This window comes from Lonchura striata, chromosome 1 (assembly GCF_046129695.1).
Source record: "Lonchura striata isolate bLonStr1 chromosome 1, bLonStr1.mat, whole genome shotgun sequence".
Taxonomy (NCBI): Eukaryota; Metazoa; Chordata; class Aves; order Passeriformes; family Estrildidae; genus Lonchura; species Lonchura striata.
In genome coordinates, this window is record NC_134603.1 from 134,158,686 (window position 1) to 134,177,347 (window position 18,662).

The following is an 18,662-nucleotide window of genomic DNA, read 5'->3' on the forward strand; positions in this document are numbered from 1 at the left end:
CCTCCAGCAGGATGCGACATCTAAGTGTGGGTGGAGAGCACCATGGTACAAGCCATACAGTTTCATTGTTCATGGCTCAAAATGTCCCCAAGATGTGTATTCGTAAGACCTACATTTTGAAGATGAAGATCTACCTCTGGCCAGCTCTACTTCTAGAATTCTAAGGAGCAGTGCACAGCAGCTAAGAAGTCCAGCTAATGGATATTGATAGTTGCAGACCGCTGTTTGATCACAGGATGACTTGCTTTTGACAGGCCAGAGGGAAAGCAATGCTGATGACAGCATTTTCAGCCAGGAACTGCCCAAAAGTCAGACCTGTCAAAAAGCCATTTACACAATCCAAGTGAAAACAAACTAGCCACAGCTTTTAGTAACACTAATCAGAAATCGATTGCTACATTTTCCACAGATTATAGAGTGAATTAAATGTTTGCCAGATTAGAACGTATATATAGACAACAGATGTTAGATGAGGGTTTTGGAAAGGGAAGGCTGAAGTCATGAAGTCACATTTCTTTAGAGCCTCAGGCGTTTATCATGGAAACCATTTTGCTAGGAAAGTGAGTGCAACTGCATGGCTGGTATGTCCACCCATCCCTGTGGAGCAGGTTGTGGCTCAGAGAAGGAGCAGCTATCCTAAATGCTCCCAAAGCATATGAGGAGTGTGAACTAACAGCAGAGCTCAAGCCAGAGCTGAGCACAGACTATGCAAGGAATCACTTAGTCGCAGAAAAATGCAAACACTTGTAACATCAAGTCAAATTTAGTCAGCAGTTTCACCTGAAATAAAATGTAGAAAGGATTATTTTAGTGGTTTTGCAATAGTTTTTTGCTTTGGCTTTTCATGCAAGACTTACAAACTGTCTTGAAAACAATTTCTGAAACAACAGAACATGGGAAAAGAGTGCCATATGCCACACCAACCACATTTGGTGAGACTGAAGGTAGATATCCACTCCTATTCCTACCTTATTTAAAGCTGGGTCTTAGAATCATGGATCTCCTACCTTCTTTATAATGATACTGATTCTAGGTGGTACAAGTTCCATTTTTTTGCTTCGAAGATACTTGAAAGCAGAGAATGGAAAATTCAGATGAGTACCCTAGAGAGCTGCCCAGACCATAATCATCACCCATTTTCTTACTCAGTGAATGTTCATGAGTTACATGAAGCTGGACACATCAGCATTCAAGAGAGGCTCCCTCTGTATCTCTGCAGCCACAGTGAATTTTCTTCATCACAAATACCAATGCCTTCAAGTGGCCGAGAGCTCTACATCTCTCAGAACATGGGGAGCAGGGCTGGGTTGGTGGTGGAGCAGGGACACGAGGCAGTGCACACCACCACCACTTCTGCTGGTTTACCTGTCCCACCCCATGGTGTACAGGTTGCTCAGGAGCCTTGAATCTAGCAGAGCTACTTTCTCAGGCAATATAAATTGCAGAAATTTCACTTGATCTGCCCGTTTGGACAGTCTGGCAGGTAGGACTTTTTTTCTGAGAGGAAAACCTGGGGATTATGGAGCAGTTGGACTCTCTTACCTAAAAAATCAAAGTTCACTCCACTGAATGCAGCGAGGGATATGCCCTCCTCAATTTTGTGAATATTGTTCCAGCCATCCTGAATGAGTTTATTTTTACACTGCTTTGATGCTCTTTAGCGATGTCCCAGATCAATATGAAATACTTACGCAACCTGTAAAAAAGCCTTCCTTATCTGACTGTCTGAAAAATTCTGGTTTCATGTATATTCAAAAATATTTTTCCCTTTTCCTTTAAAATATTTTCAGCATAGTTTTTCTCCAAATAGAACCAGTTATTCATGCAGATCCAGTTAAAATAAGAAGTATTGCTAGTTCTTTGCTGAGAACATTAGTCTGGTTCCTCAGCATTTCTAGTTCCAAAAGCTGTTGCCCAGAGTAAAACTGCTGCCCAGTTATTTGGTGTGACTGAGATGGAGCCCATTTTCCCCAGAGCAGCCCTGACAGTGCTGTGCTTTGTATCAGTATCTAGTGAGGTGCTGATGAACACTCTTTGGCTACTGCAGACAGTGCTGGCACAGATCTGTTCTGCCTCTCCAACAGTCTGCCTCCTAGAATGGGCTGGAAGCAGGCAAGAAGTTGGGAAGCAACACAGCCTTGACAGCTGACTCCAACTGACCAAAGGGATATTCCATACCATTTGGCATCTGCTCAAAATAAAAGCCAAGAGAACAGGAGGGCATTTGTCAATACAATATTTGTCTTCCAGAAGAGATGCTAGGCACACTGAAGCCCTGCTTCCTGGGAAGTGTCTGAACACTGATGAGAAGTAGAGAATAAATTTTGTTTTCCTTTGCATCTCTGCATGGCCTTTGTTTTTGCTTTATTAAACTGCCTTTAATGTGACCCATGATTTTTTTCCATCTAATTTTCTCCATCCCAGTGCTGAGGAGGAGGAGAGTGATAGAACAGTGTGATGGGCAACTGGCATCTATTGAATGACATCCAACCAGTCCTTTTTAACAACAAACATGGGGCACCCTCTTCACAGTAAACTCTGCACCTTCGCTACATTTAGGGGCCAAACTCTGATTAAGTTCCCATTTAAGTAGGATCAGAATTGGTCAAATCTCTCTCGGATTCCTATAATTCCAGGTTTGGAGATGGAGGTAGGCAGCATGTTAGGCCCTTTTACCCAAAGCATGCTAGGCCTCTTTACACCCAAAGGGAGAATTTGCAAACTGAGATTGATGTGCCAGGTGGGGCCACAGCAGGAAGCACCCTGCAGACCTGCCTGTTTTTTTTTCCTTATACCAGAAATAATCTTTTTCATTTGTCATCAAACTGAATAGCATTTAGTCCACTGATGTTCTAAGCTTTCCTGCAAAGTCTGGAAGTGATACAACACAGAATTTGCAATATCCCACATCTCAGAGCATTGGATCTGAGTTTAGGTATGGGTGCCTTTGTAGCAGGATTCTCAAGGACAAACAACATATTGAGGCTGCTACTGCAAATGTTTCTAAGTAGGAGCAGAATGTAACTCTGGAGCATCTGAAAAAAAACCCCACTCCTTTTCAATATAAAACTACAAGAAAATATGTGTGCACAATTGTCTCATTCCTCAAAGTGTTATGCACATAATCAAAGGAAAATCACTATGGACTGTGGCACGGAGGAATAGTGTGCTCTGCCTTTATGAACGAAGCACATACAGCTGAGCAAGTACCATTTCCATGGGTAAAGACTTTTCAAGGATAAATAGATGGCATCTTCTCTGTAGTAAAACAAGAATCAGCCTATTCTCACAGCCAGTGTTCAACATTATACTTAAGAGCAGTATTAGACTAAAAAGCACCTAATTTAACTTGAGCTGATTTCAAATGCATCTTGGTTTGTCTCAGCTATTGTCTAATCCTTTTGTTTGAGATGTTCTACATCAGTTTTGATTCATGTGCTAACAATCCCCCTTAAGGCAGGTAATTCCACCACGTGCAAAGTGGCATTCCAGTTCCCACAGACAAAAGTCAGTAAACTTTAAATCCCAGAGCCCCTAAACTTACTTTGCATAAATTGCCCTCACAGGAGGAGAGCGGAGATCTGTTAATATGCATCTCCTGTATCAACTTAGAATTCAAATTTTTCAGAACAGTGGGAATGCTGATTAGAGACAAATCACAGCAGAAAGCAAAGGCTGCAACTAATTCTGAGTACAAACAAAATAAAATGTGAATGACTTCACTTTAACCTCTATGTCCTACTTCAGTGTCTTTTCCATTAAAGGTTTCTTAGCACAACAATTAACGGAATGGAAATACATCTTTGTTAAGTAATGACCTCCTACAGAGGGCACTTTTTTTCCCTTTGGTACTGAAGTTACACATTACATTCCTGTAATGAGAACAGGTTTTAAGCCTAGTATCTGTTGATTTTGCCAAAACAACAAATGGGACCTTTATGCTAATGAAAGTTAAGATTTTAATCTTTCCACTGTGATGCAGTTTCTGTCCTCAGATCTTGAGATAGTGTGCTGTTTCAAATGATGTAGTACCAAGCATAAAGAAGAGTTTGGATTACTTTTTTTTTTTGAACTGCAGTACTTAGACAATCACATTCCTTTTTCCCAGAAATGCATATATCTATATTTATAGCAGATTAAAAACAATGTCATCACCTCAAGGTAAAAAAAGAGAACTGTGAAACAATGGGAAACAATGGTACCAGTAAAATCTGAAAATATGTTGAAACAGAAAATACGTAAATTTTTCCATTGGTAAATTGTGTAGCTATGGCAACTTGTACAATTAACAAATTATAAGGCTATTAAGGTTGACTTCCTACTTGCATAAGCCATCAACATTCACAAAATGGAATATAGACACAGCTCCAATCTGTGTTTAAACTGCTGTGTCTATCTCAGCAAGCCATCGTGGACAAAGTCCTAATGCTACTGAAATCAATGCAAAAAGACAAAAAAATATATTATTTCAGGGTTTCTAGGATTCAAACAGATTTCAAACCAGATTAAAACCAGATCTCCCCTGCCTAAATGGTAGGATGAGCTATTAATGAGTCATTATTTTCTTAGTGGTAGTCCAAATTTACCAAGTGCCTCGTCCTACCAGTGTAGCTTGTTATTCCCTCTTGGCAGGTTTCATTGCTAATGATGATCAGTAATTTGTTCTATCATGGCAAAATGTTTTCTAGAGACACTAAAAGCAAAACCATTAACATGGAAATATGGTGTCTAAACTGAAATACTGAAATATCTGGAGATGGCAGTTTGGAGAGTTTAATGACATAAATCCATGGGGTCTGAAACCAAAATAGTCAATGATTTCTGGCATCTGCAGTGTCCCATAGCTGCACACACTGAAGAATTGCACTGGCTCCCGGCTCTGTGGCAAAAACCCAAAAATCCCTGAGGTCTCCAGTCCCATAGGCATTCAAATAGAATCCTGTCACAGGGCTGAGAAACCTGAGATCCTGGCACTCCGCAGGTGAAGCAAGTTAATTGAAAGATAAGTCTTTTTCTCCTGATAAATCAGTAGGTTTCAAAGCTGCTGAATAACCTTGCTTTGTTATGAAAAACTTCCAACCAGCTCTAATCAAACAGTCCCAGATTAAGAAAAGCAATTTAATTGAAAGAAGGTGCAGGGAGAGCTCTGGGGGATTTGTGTAGGTGCTGCGGGACAATTGGGAAAAAAAAGTGTGTATGCTGCTACAACCCCGATTTCTTTGTTGGGACAGTGTAGTACTAAGGTATGAAAGAAAAACAGTCAATGTAAATTTCCCCATTTTTCCCTTGCACCACATCCTGCAGATTGGAACAGTACAGTCTGATCATCTGTTAATCAGTTGTTTAGCTGATTAATACCAGAGAACAAAAGAGATCATATGTGTGAAAATAAACCAGGCAGAAATTCAAGAGAGATTAAACAACACATTTTCTTTCTCTCTTTGTAGTAAATGTCCACGTTAAAAAAAAAAAAAAAAAAAAAAAAAAAAAAAAAAAAAAAAAAAAATCCACCTAAGGCCATTTTCTCTAACTCAGGCTCCAGAGATATCTTTAAAGAACTTGGTTGCATTTTTTTCCTCTTTCTGTATTGAAGAAATTAATAAAAGATCAGCATCTGGGGCACGTATGAGTTTGATACGGTGTTTTACTGATGACAAACTCCAGTTCCATCTTCAGGTATTCACACAACAGTCCAAAGCCCTGTTGCTGGACGAGCTGCTGCATGGATCTACCTCAAGGCAGGTTAGGGATATAAGGCAATACAGTACACAAGATTGAAGGTGTTGCACATGAACTGATGGATGTAGCAAAGTGTTCTCAGATGTGCTAAGATGGTGAAACAGGCTGCACAGAAAAGCTGGAGCTGCCCCATCCCGGAAAGTGTTCGACACCAGGATCGATGGAGCTTTGAGCCACCTGGTCTAGTGGAAGAAGTCCCTGCCGACGGCCAGAGGAGGATCTCCAAGGCCACTTCCAGCCTAGGCGTTCTATGTTGCCGTGAAACCAGCAGGCTATGGGAAAGAGGCGAGTCGGGAGGGAAGTCTCCAGTGGCTCCAGGGGCGGCGGGATGGCGGCGGCAGGAGCAGTGCTGAGGGCCAGGCTGGGGCCGCCTGGGACACCGTGAGGAAAGCGGAGGGCTGGCTGGTCCCAGCACCCACCCTGCCGACAGCCCGGAGCCGTGCCTGAGAGCGGGGAGCAGACCTCCCAGCCCCCATTCGTAGCGGCATTTCCAACACCTCCGGAAAATCAGCGAGAAGCCTGACCCTCCCCGGCCCCGCCTCTCGTGGCAGCGCGGCTGCCCCGCCGCGCCAAGCCCAGCGGCGGCCGCACCCAGCCCGGCTCGGCATCCGCTGCTCCGCGGCTCCGCTGCGCCCGCTCCGCAGCGGCTTTCCCCTCGCCTTGGCGCCACAGGTCCCCGCTTCCCGGCGGGCGCAGACACAGCCCGGCCCTTCCCGGGCCCGGCCCGGCCCTTCCCGCCCTGGGGCGGACCCTGGGGGTCCCGGTGCTGCCTCGGGCGCCGTGCGGAGCCGGGCAGCGGCAGCACGGAGCTTCCCCTCCGCGGGACTGCCCTGAACGCTGCTTCTGGCCGGGCCTGGCCTCCCGCCGCCCTCCCCGTGTCCGCGACGCCTGTGGGCAAGGAAAGCTTGTCTGCGCACACCGGGCATCTCAGTGGTGTCAGCACAGCCAGCGCCTGAATGTGCTCCTTGTTCCTTCCTGGCACTCCCTCTTACCAGACAGATTTCTGCAGTCAAAACATTTCGGTGCAAAGCGGCTCAGCAGCTTGACTTGCAGGTGCGGGAATCACCGGGCCCAGTGTTCAGAAGGGTGCTGTGGTTTCTCACCATGAAGTTCCTGTAGAGCTAACACGACCAGTGGGAGAAGGGGCTGGGGGATCCCACTGAGTGAGCCGCTGATGGTTTGGTGTTTCTCAGGCAGCACTGACAAGGAGCAGGGGACACAGTTGCTTTGGCTTCGGTCTCGTCAGGCCTCCAGTAAGAGCTGATGTTATTCCCAGGCCCTGGCTCCTTTCTTCTTCCCCTGGTTAAACTGGTGACTCATTCAGCCCACCTGGCACTACTGCCAAACTGGGGTTTGTCACGAGCATTCTCTCCCAAAAACTGGGTATTGTTTACTTTGGCAGTGCTGTCATAGGGAACCCTGCCGGCTAACACTGCAGAAACACCCTGGGGTGTTCAAAGCTCTGTGTTATTACAGGTGGTGAATATATAGTACACTTCCTCATATTTAGGGGCTTGTAAGGGCTCATCTGAAACCCTCTGAGATTCTCCCCTTACCTTTGATCAATTGGTTGTCCTAAATCTAAACTGCAAGTGCTTGGGGAAAGGATATCCAAATGCCTCTTTCTCATGTGTGGGTCATAAAAGAAAGGCCCAGCTAGCAGTAGGGTGAACATGTTGGAAATTTCTAAAACAAGGGAATTTTCTAAAAGATGGGAACTTGCTTGTGACCATATCCTAACCACTGCCAGGTTCATGACCTTGCCCCCAGAAGCACATATATCTGTCTCATGCCCTCTCTCCTACTTCTTCCACCTCCAGTCCTGATGTACCAACAGATGTATCCAAGAAGAACAGAAGGGCTTGGAAGAGTGGCTGAAGCCACAGAGCAATCCTCATTCTGCTCACTTGCTGCTGTCTGTGGACTGGCAGAAGAGTGGGGTACCTCTGCCCACTAAGGGAGCTGCTCTCAAAATTGCAGGTTCCTGCTATTCCACATTAGTCACTCCACATTAGTCAAAAATTAAACAGCCAGCAGTGAAAACACATACATTGCCCAGATGCAAACAGGCATTTTTGGAGAGAACCTAGTGGATGTGGGAGACCAGCTCTTCCATGATTCACATCCCCCCCAAGGAGGCAGTTGTGTTCCAAATGACCTTGTGTGGGGTTACTGTAAATTGTGCTGTAGAGTACAACCTTCCACGAAGAAACTCACTTCTCCTTTGCTATATTGTGTGTTACAGGAAAAAAAAAAAAGAGATTATAGAAGAACATCTGAGATGGTCTCTGAAAGTTGTGTTTCCTGATGCAGACAAGTGTCAGTTCGTGTTTACAGTATTTCCCAGCGAATGCTGGTACATGCGGTTTCTCCTGCTCCATATTGACATGATGCCGGGAATTTGATCAATGAACAACTCTTTACAGTCCTGTTAGAGCACAATAATTTGGCATGTCTTTGGAGCTGTCTGTACTTTGAAATTGGACTTAATTTGAATACAGAAATTACACTTCGTTGTTGCAAGAAACTGTTCTAAAAAAGTATCTTCAATGTTCAGTCTTTACCAAACACCAAGTGAGATACTCTTTCAGGTGTTTTTGCCCATGCAGTTTGGAAAATAAAAAACTGAATCTGTAGTTGTGGTTTTGGGGTGTAGTTGGGTTTTGGGGTGTGTTTTTTTTTTTATTCTACAAAAAGACCTTTACACCTGTATGGTATATTCCAGAGCTGTGTATACAGCTCATTTCTTTGATGCATGAATATCTCTGAGCTCCTCAGGTGAAAGCTGGGAACAAATTTATAATTAGCTGGATTGTAAAGATACTACCCTTGTGACACCTACAACTACAGTCCTAATTCTAGTTGAATGATGAGGATGAAATACTTCTATAATATTATAAATCTCTTTAGGCGTCAAGACTTTACTGGGATATACAGCACTGCAATAACTGGTAGAACAGAGCTGTTATGTCTTTTTTGTGAATCACCATACGGGGTCCGTGAAAAATTAATTTAAAAATGTTTGATTTTAATATAGCAGTTCTTTCAAAGTAGCACAGCCCCAGCAATCACTACTGAGTCCTGTGGGAAACAAGAGAAAGGGAAAAAAAAAAAAAAAAAGGAACATTTCTGGAATCACTTTCTTTTACCCAACTTGGTATCAGCGGGCAGAAGCAATAACGAAGGGGCTGCAGGACTGCTCTCAGCTATTATTGTACCTGGCTCGCTCTCAGCATGACTCACTGCAGACAATATATAACACCACTCGCAAGGGAAATGAACAGTAAATACTTGGCCCTGATATTTTTTTTAACTCTCTTCAGTTGGTTTGTTGTTTTTTTTTTCTCTCTGATTTGTATCCCTTTATCCTCACCCATGTGCTATATAAGCCTCTCAAATCTAATGTCCATAATACCACCCCCCACTGGTAGCAGCAAGCCCTTCCATTGCTGTAGGGTTTACTTTGCAGAGGTTTACAAGAAGAGGCATTATTGGGAAGCTGCATGTGTTAACCCAGTGGCACAGTGTTGCTCCAACACCTTCCCTCTGGTTTTTCTTTTCTTGGGGGAGGGGTGGCTGCTATTCTAGCTAAATGCATCTCTTGCTTTGACATAGCAGCCAGGCTAACTTAGGAAGAAAACCTTGGGGCTAAACAGGCTAGGAGTGCAGCCAAGGGGGTCAGGAGACAGCTTTAAGGATTATACTACATAATTAAAGGCTGACTCTGAACATACTTCCTGGTACCCTGTGTTCAAACATACAAACCTTTTTAGGTAATAATTCTTGGTCCTCATTTGTATTAGAGGGATTTGTAGGTTAAAGTTGCCATACAGGTAATGAGTCAGGATTACAAATTATTCATCTAGACTATAAAAAGGCAACACCTTCCTAAACCTGTCCTAGCCAGTGAGAATGGAGGGTAAAATATAAACAGATGAACATATATATGTGTTTTCTTTGTTTGTTTTTGTGCAGTGCCCTCTGGGTGCAGCTGATGTCATTCTGCAGTACCTTTCTAGACTGAAAATGAGGATTCTTCTCCTGAAGTATTCTGAAATCAGAATGGGGCCAGAACATTCTTCTACTGGATAAAACCTGAGGCGCTGAAGACCCACATTCAAGCTTATATTGTGCTAGCTCCAAGGAAGACCCTTTTATCTTCAAATATTTCTAATCAGCTGGAGCCAGGACTATAATCTAGGCCTTCCATTATTCATATTCTAGGCTAGTGCTGCTGCCCTATCAGCCTACACAGTACGACCACTTGCTCTCCAGCCATCCCCCATCCCCCATCAAAATTACTTCCATAGACTCTTGTATTTGCTAAAACAGCATATTCTAACATTTCAGGCTAGTATTCTAACAAAGTCTATGAAAACTGCATTGATTTAGCATTCATTGTCTAAAAATAAGTTCTAGCAAGATGCTGGTACAAAAAAAGCTAGAAGCAATGGAAAGAAGGACAAAATACTGAACACACATATTGATGATATATAGTGTGAACAAGCACTTGATTATCTAATGCTATGATACACAAATAGACAAAGAGTCAAGGCAACATACATTCACTGACTGAAATACATAATCAAGTATGAACAAGGATAAATCACACTTCCACATCAAAGTTGTGAAAAATTTGTATTGTGTGTTTAGCCTGATTTTCTACCAGAATGATCTGTTTTCTATTTCAAGAGAAGTTGTAATAAGCCAGACTTCATCCCCTATAAGATGATGTATTTAAATCAGACCTGTTGGGGTTTGGTTGTGGTGTTTGTTTTTTTTTTGTTTGTTTGTTTGTTTGTTTGTTTGTTTTGTTGTTGTTGTTGGTTTTGTTTTTGTTTTTTCCAGAATACTGGCTTTTCTGCTACTTTGGTTAAATTCCAGTGTGCTGTAAAGAGGTCCCTTGTCACATATATAACAAAATGGAAAGAGACAGCAAACCATTAACGTACTACTACAGACAGAAATGTGAAGAATCTTGCCCTGTGTAGTCAGCACTACCTTGTAGTTTTGATGAAGCTCATGTTTGACTGAATCAGTGCCTAATCTTTTCAACATATTACTGTCTAGTGTCTGCCTGCTCCCAAGTATTTTTCATTCCTTAAAAATCTCTTGTTTACAACCATTTCCTTGTTTGGTTTTTGGAGAACAAAGAGGAAAAGAAAGGCTTTATTCCTTGGGTTAGGTCTAGATCACATATACAAAGGAGAAGAGAGATTCTGCTACACTTTATTCAATATGATGTTACAAGAAAACAACAGTTACAGCTGACAAACCATTACATCTTTCATAATACAGACAAATTACAAGGTGTAACAAATAATGCGACATTTATTTTACTGTACTGCTTACGATGCTGTTCTTCTGAAGTATATATATATTTAATTACATTAACATTGTTTTCATGTACCAGCCCTCCCTTTTTTTATTTGTTAAAAAAAGAATACCTCTTAGTGCACCATACAAAAATCCGCATAGAAGCTGGCAAGCAGGAATTTTGTATGCAGCACCATGGAAATTCATTTTGGGGGATGGGAATTATTAGTGCATCCTTTACTTTTAGATTTTTTGCTTATGTGAAAAATGCAAGGCAGTAACATACAGTCACTCCACCTAAATGCTGGTAGGGGAGAGTATTGTAATGCTCAGTAATACAACCTACTTCTGTTTGTAGGGGGTATCTGCATTTTAATCCTTAGTCTGTACAGCCTAAACCTTTTATATAACAAAGATTACAAACCCAGTAATATTCACAGATTATTATTTTGTATATTCATCTTTCAGTATATTCATATATTGAGCTTTGATTACACATTTGGTTGTGTGCACTGACACGGGGTGTACATAAACCACCAACCCACAGGGTATATATTTATTTATCTTGCCTTCTCTTCCCAGGAGCCTGAAGTACAGAACCTCTATGCACCAAAGAGAAAGCAAAATCCCCTGTGCCTCTGTCTACTGCAGATTGAATTTTCACTGTTGTACTGACGACTTGTCCTAAGCTATGGTTCTGATTAAAAAAAGTAAGAGTGAGAATTAAAAGGACCCAACTGATGTAGGACCCCATACAGTAATGTAATGTCAGAACTATTGGAGTGTCCTGTCCGGGGTAGTGCCTGCTGGGTGTGGATTTGAGTTGATCTGAACTCAGCATGAAAGAAGACTGAGCAATTTCCAGCTGGTTGATTTATAATTTAGATTCTGTGAACTTGAACTTGTAAGGACTCTCTGTATCATGCAGACCATATCTATCACCATCTTCCCTTCCCCATTCACTTAATATTAGATCCTACTGAGAGTTAGAACATGCCCTCCCACTTTTGTCTGCCTGCAATACCTGCTGGCCTGTTGCTGCTCTCCCATTTTGCAGCAAAGCCACATTCTCTCAAGTATCACCAGGACAGATCTACTGGATCTCAGCCAAGTGGTAGGAAAATGCAACTTAAGCTGCTGCTGGCTACTGACTGAGCAAATTTTACAGTTTCTCCAGGACTGTCACTGAAGCCAACTTTTGACTTCAAGAACGTGACAACATTGACAATGTGAAACATCACATTCCAGGCACCCACATCTGGAAGGCTGGGCTACTTCTTGTGTCTTTTTCTTTGGGGAACTGATTTTAGAAGGATGAGAGAAAAAGATCACTACTGATCTTTGCTGAAGCTGTCTCAAGAGCATTGATAGGGTTTAAACAGTCCATTCTGCAACACTGAGAAGAGCTGTGGTGAAAACAGCTGGAGAGGTGGGCAGCTCACTGGGGGTCCTTACTGATGGATGTTGAGCTAACCATGTAGGTAAGGGCTCTGATGGAAGGAAGAGTGAAATAAGGCTGTAGTGTCAACTTTTAGTTCCCTGGGCAAAGGAGCTTCTACTATCTCAAAAAAACCCTTGGTATTTCCCGGCAGATTTGATATTACAGAAGATTAATTTGCAGTGCTCATATGAAAAGCGCCATCCTGCTGATGGTTGCCTTTGTGCCAGAAGAACGTCCCCATGGCCCACAGCCTCCATGGGAGAGCAGCAAAACCAAGCCACCACAGGCAGTTGGAGTGCCCGGAAAGTAGGTCACTCCTTAATGATCAGTAGGTGAGATAACTTCATTAGTGCTTAAGATTAAGTTGCTATTTAGAAGCCTAGATATTTATGAACTTTCATTCAGGCAGTTAATTGAGTTTGAAGATTTTTGGATCAACTTTATTTCAGTGGCTGCTTAGAAGTGGGAATGGGATAGAGAGGATAATCTCATGCACACACGTGTGTTCACACACATATGCACGCATACATACCTTAAACAAACACTGTACATTAGTCACTATGGATTGCAATGTGCTAGGCTTGTGGGAATAACTGGGGAATTACTCTATAGTAAATCTTCAGATGGTTAGTTGAGCAGTGTAATTGCTTGCCTTCAAATTTAAGCTGCCAAATAGAAGCATCTATGAAACTACCCTTATATTCCTAATCAAAATCTTTGTTATGTTTTCAAAACTTCTTCAGATTTTGCAGCAAGTTTTTTTTTTCTAAAAATAGCTAATTTTAATCATCAAACTGCACACAATTTAAGTAGCAAAGATAATGTATAAAAGACTTTTCTCTTACAAAAAAAAGGAAACATGAAATCCAAACAAACCACATCTAAGGCAGTTTCAGTGTGTGATAAATTCAAAAGTTCAGTGGTCACTTTTCCCCCTATAAACACAGGGGAAGAACTGTAGTAATTTCCATGTATGATTGTGACTGAAAGTGGCTTTCAGATGGCTTTTAGCAGATCCTGAAACAGAGATGTCAGTAGGGAAAATTGTCTTTTAATGGCTGTGCAAATATTGAGAATATTTCCACGGTTCAGTTCTTTGAAAGTGTAGACTCCTGTCCTAGTTCATTAAGAGATCTTTTGTAGCTGCTTGTGCATTCAAGGATTTGCCTTATTTGGTGTCTTTTTCTTATTAAACACTGCTGGAGTTTAATAAGATGGTAGTAGCACAAATCCTTTTCCCTTCCTTTTAAACACTGAAAGCTAACTGAAGCATTACCATACTTCCTTAAAATGTAATTCAATGCATCCAGCAAGCAAAGGATGTCAAAATAATGTGTAGAATAATATTGCCTAGCAAGTGCTTCTGTCCGAGCAGGACTATAACTCAACAGTGATTTTTGCACCATACCCTGCCCTCTCTGAATGCAAAATTGTAAACAGGGCAGCTTTTCCACACCCCTGAACACAATGCTCTCCCCAACCAAAATGTAACAGGGGCTTCCTTTTCTAAAATCACACACACAACTTAGTTTCTTGCAAAGTTTGCATTTGAATGATTTATTCAGAAAAGCTATCTAAAGACTAAGGATGATGTAGTGCTTTCCAATCAGCTCAGAATACCTATGGAAAATAACTCAGGAAGTGCTTTGGTGTGGAACAGCAAAGGTCTGGGATGAGGAGAATTCTCCACCTTGCTTTGTACATGGCAAAGTAACACAGCTAGATTTAATGGCTCGTTTAAAGGAAGTTTTTGTGTACCTCAGTATCTGCCTTGAATTAAACAGAACAGTTTCATCATCTCTGTTTTCAAGAAAATATTCCAAAAAGTAACTAGTGTGAGGAAAGATATAGAGATGTTAGCCAAGACCCATAAAAAAAGAAAGATACATTCTTGAAGAGAATAAAACCATAAGGAACTCACCGAGTATCTGTCAGCTGCATACATCTCATAATTTTTGCTTTGTCCTTCTCACAGGCCGATTTTGAAAACTGGCATGCTACATAGCCTAAGCAGAGTAACCAAATTTAGAGTACTTAAGTAAACATGCAGTTATTGCCATGTTTTCAAATGGATATGAGTGGTCTGAGGGGATAGTGAAAAAAGAAATAACCCAACAACACTTGAGAAAGAGTGGCAAGTGCTGCAATTGTGGCAAGCTGATCAGACAAGTTGGTCTTGCCCTGGGAAGAAATAGTCTTCCCATTGGTTGCAAACTATGCACAACCCTCAAAGAAAACACACAGTCTTTTATGCCACTGTTGGCTCTTTTTGTACAGTTGTTACTGAAGAAGTGTGAACACCAAATGTGTTGTCTGAAAGTATTTAAGACATTGCTGGTGAAAGCATAAAAATCCTTACAAAGATGCAGCGCTGCAGTGGAAAATCAAACAAAATCAAACACAAAAGACTGAAAGAGTACATGCCATGTATCAGTAAGCAAAAGCTTAATCTTCACATAGTTCTCTGAAATCACAAGGTATCCAAATGCGTGCAAGGTTTTAAAGAAATTGCAGGGAAAAAGAGGGTCTTGCCAGCTTCAGTTTTCTTTTGAATGAAATCCACCACAGAGACAGAAAGGAAACAGGCTGTGGTTCCTTCCTGGTGTCGGCCTCCTCATTAGGTTTTTGTTTCCCTCCTCCAACCTGGTAAATTTAGTCCTGTAAGGAAACAATATAAATTATAATAAGCCTCATGAATTACATTTTTTTTTTCACTTGGTAAGAGATAGGTTAGGCCAAAGCCAGTTATGAAGATGCCAGCTTAGAGTAAAGGGCAGACTTCCAAAGCATGTTTAGAACTGGTACCTCAGGAAAATGCACTTAAAACACCAATGTTTTCAGGGTGGTCGCCTAAGTGAAATATATTAATCTATATTCATGTGTCTGTGCCCCAAGAGCTAATCTTTACATGTACCATTAGTACTGACATTCTCCATAGAAATTATAGACAGCCATAATCAGTCATGTCTTCTAAAGGTGGTCACACTCCCTGAATGCAAAGGAAGATTGCTAAAAATGCTGGCAGAGCTTCAGGAGTTTACAAGCTTTTTTTGCCCCTTTCTTTTTTTGCCCCCTTTCTCACTATGATCTCCTCCATAACAATGCTTGTAGCTAGTTTTTTAAAAGGTCCCCTCAGTTTTCCTTCTGGAGAGTTGTTTGGGGCACCCCGAGACAAATCAGAAACATTTCTGCAAATATAACCAAGTTATGGAGCTTCTTGGTGTGCTGTGTCTAAATGCATTTACCTTTATTTCAGTGTATTTCTATTACCAGGCAGATAATTGCAAACTCTCATTTCAAATACAAAAATAAACACTGTCAATGGCTTCACTTATATTGTCTTTCATTCTACTGATAAAGAAGCTCAAAGCAATGGCTGGACTTGCACAAAGGTATCCTGATGTTTTTGAGGTTTTCACAAAACAGAAGGCAGGCTGAGAATGTGGGACAGGAAAACAAAGTATCCAGAAACTGCAAGAGCCACGTGAAGCCTGAATGAAGGCTAGATGAACTGGATGAACTGAAGCCACTGAAAGGATCTTATAATTAACATACTTAACTCTTAATACATTTCCAAGTAGAATTCTATGTCAAGTAATAAAGAGAGACTTTCTGAGAAATTCTGAAAATATATTTATTAAGTTCTCAAATACTAGAACTACAGACCTGATATATTTTTAAAATACTGTTGCAGGAAGACAGTCAGATGTGAAGGAATTTCATCCCTTAAAAAAAGAATGCTGAAATATTCATTGAGCATGGAACTGGTTTGTATTAGCATGTCCTAAAACTATTTAAATCAAACTGGATGCAGGTGCCAGTGAATCTAGTCTAGTCCTCAAAAGCAGGAGAAAAACAAGACATCAGTTTTGAACTGCAGTTTCAAGCAAAGCACTTTAACTGTGGCTTTCAACAAAACACACCAATGTCTATGCAATATCTTAACTTCTGTAATTTCCAGGTTTCCTGTCATGATGCTTGAGAGCTCTTCTTCTATTCTTTAAGCACCAGAATACCTGAAATCCTGTTCTTAAGCATCTTGGGCCCTCTTGGAGCTTTGTCTACCACCTCTAGAGTCCTTCTTGGGCTGTTTCCTAAATGTGTCTATTCTGCATGAAAGTCCCACTTTCCCCAATGTCTAGAAGCTTGGCTGAAATGCTGATAAATCTTGTTTCAATAAATACATTTGAGCTGATGCATTTAGTTTACCTTCAAAAGCTTAAAAAGAAAAGCAGTGTTTGGAACATGCAGAGATTCACAATTGCTCAGTGATGAAACACCAGTGATAATATTCCCCAAATTCCAGATTTCCCTTCATTCATGAGCACTTTTCAGCGGTGTTCTTTTGGGAACTCCTTCTTGGAAAGAAGCAACTAAACTCCCAAAGCTTCTTCCAATTCTGAGGTTGCGTTTGCCCCCCACTGCCACCTACACTCCAGTTGTGGAAAACAGGCTTGCAATTTGGAATCTACATCTGCCCAGATCCAGAATAGCTGGTCTGATTTCAGGCTAAGCTCAAATTACTGGAGTTCCAGAGACTGACATAAGCAGCAGGGACATCTGAGACAGGTAATAAAATTATAAGGGTAGCAAAGTCTCTGGATGCATGTTTTTCCAGTAGTTATCAAATTGCTCAGAGGGTCATTGCTCATTTGAGAATAACTACAATTTCATTACAGAGAACTTTTCCTTTCTAGCACTGGGCCTCAGGACAGTATGTAAATGAGGTAAGTATCACACTTCTCCTAGGATAATGCTACAATTTCCCACTAAAACCACTATATTGTCTGGTTTCAGGTTTGGTTTTGTAGGCAAAGCTGATGACATTCTCCAGGCCAGGGCCTGAGCTTGTGGAATGGGGAATACCTTCATTAGAAGCTTAGCACTTCCAGAATCAAGCCCTAGAATATTATGAGATTCTTTAGAAATTAATAAACTGAGAGCTGCTACCATATAACACATGGGAAAAAAAAAAAATCTTTGCACACTGGACTACTGCCAGCACCAATGCACACTGCAGGCAGAACACTGCAGTATTCTACTAAGAAAGGGTAGCAGGAGCTACAGGTTTCCTGCCCTGGCTCAGTATAAAGCAGATCACAGTTTTAAGATCACAACTTTACCAGCTCCAGCTTTGCTGGATCCTGCCATGCCAGGGCTGTAACTGGTTTCTTGTGAAGCTTAGCAACTGCGTATGGTGGGCAACACCACCCTCCACCTTCTGCACAGGCTCCAAATTTAGATTAGATTACTGGAAAAGAACATTATTTGATGCCACATTTCACTAATGGTTCTGGCTGGGGAAAGCTAGAAGACACAGTACAGCTGGAAGCAGGGAACAGTATGATAGTCTCAGTCTGTCTGCAGTGTTGAAATGTGCAACACGCCTGCTTTGGGAAGCCAGCCTGCATGACCCACTGCTCACACCAGTGCCAGAATGAGCAGGCTGTTCTGAGGCTGAACCCCCAGCTCTGCCTGCCGAGGTGTTTCTCCTGAGTATGAAATCCTTACATGACACAAAAAGTGTGGTGGTTAGGTATAGATAATGTTTGCATCTGAATCCCTAATTCTCAGAATGTGTATTGTCAATTCAAAAGTGGAGTCAATGGGTGAAGTCCCTTCCCCTGCCTCAGAAAGCTGTCATGGACTGCCAGCTTTCTCATGTGCTGAACACAGATTTGCCACTTGTCAGAGGAGTGCTGTAATCACTGTGCACTTACTCTTCACATTTAATTTTGTTTAAAATGAGACATCAAACAGACAACTCTCCTAAACTGGAGAAAGAGGGGAGCATCTCTTTATCCACAGCAGAAAATCTACAATAAAAAACACAGAAAATTTTAGACTGCTGTGAACCAATCTTTTTATTAAAAAAACATTTTTTCTTCAGAGTGACTCTTGAAATGAAACATCAGTTGTTCACACAACAAAGACCCACGGCAGGGCCCTCTACACAGTGTTGCCATTCAGTTCCCAGATGGTTTTGTATTCCATGTTTGCATTTTTAAAGTTGTATTTTAGAAATATTCTTGCTTAGAATTTATACATTTCCCTCGTCATACAAATCAAAGTTTTGCCTGGTGACTTGGCAAATTATGTTTATGGCCTCTGGTCACAGCTTTGCTTATAAAATTGTAAATTGTTAAATGGAACATTTACACTTGTG

The 18,662-nt window shown here is 41.5% G+C and overlaps 1 protein-coding gene across 7 annotated transcripts in view; it reads right to left on the minus strand.

Annotated features, from left to right (window-relative positions):
- Positions 1-18,662, minus strand: part of CDK14 (cyclin dependent kinase 14) — a 472,565-nt gene that overhangs the window by 146,858 nt on the left and 307,045 nt on the right. For 6 of the 7 annotated variants that reach the window (XM_077788154.1, XM_077788164.1, XM_077788165.1 and 3 more), the window contains one exon: positions 10,951-15,154. The exons of the other annotated variant lie outside the window; for it this stretch is intronic. The gene's annotated coding sequence lies outside the window, so the exon portion shown is untranslated. Of the gene's footprint in view, positions 1-10,950; positions 15,155-18,662 lie in introns of those variants that run through there. 7 annotated transcript variants of the gene reach the window in all.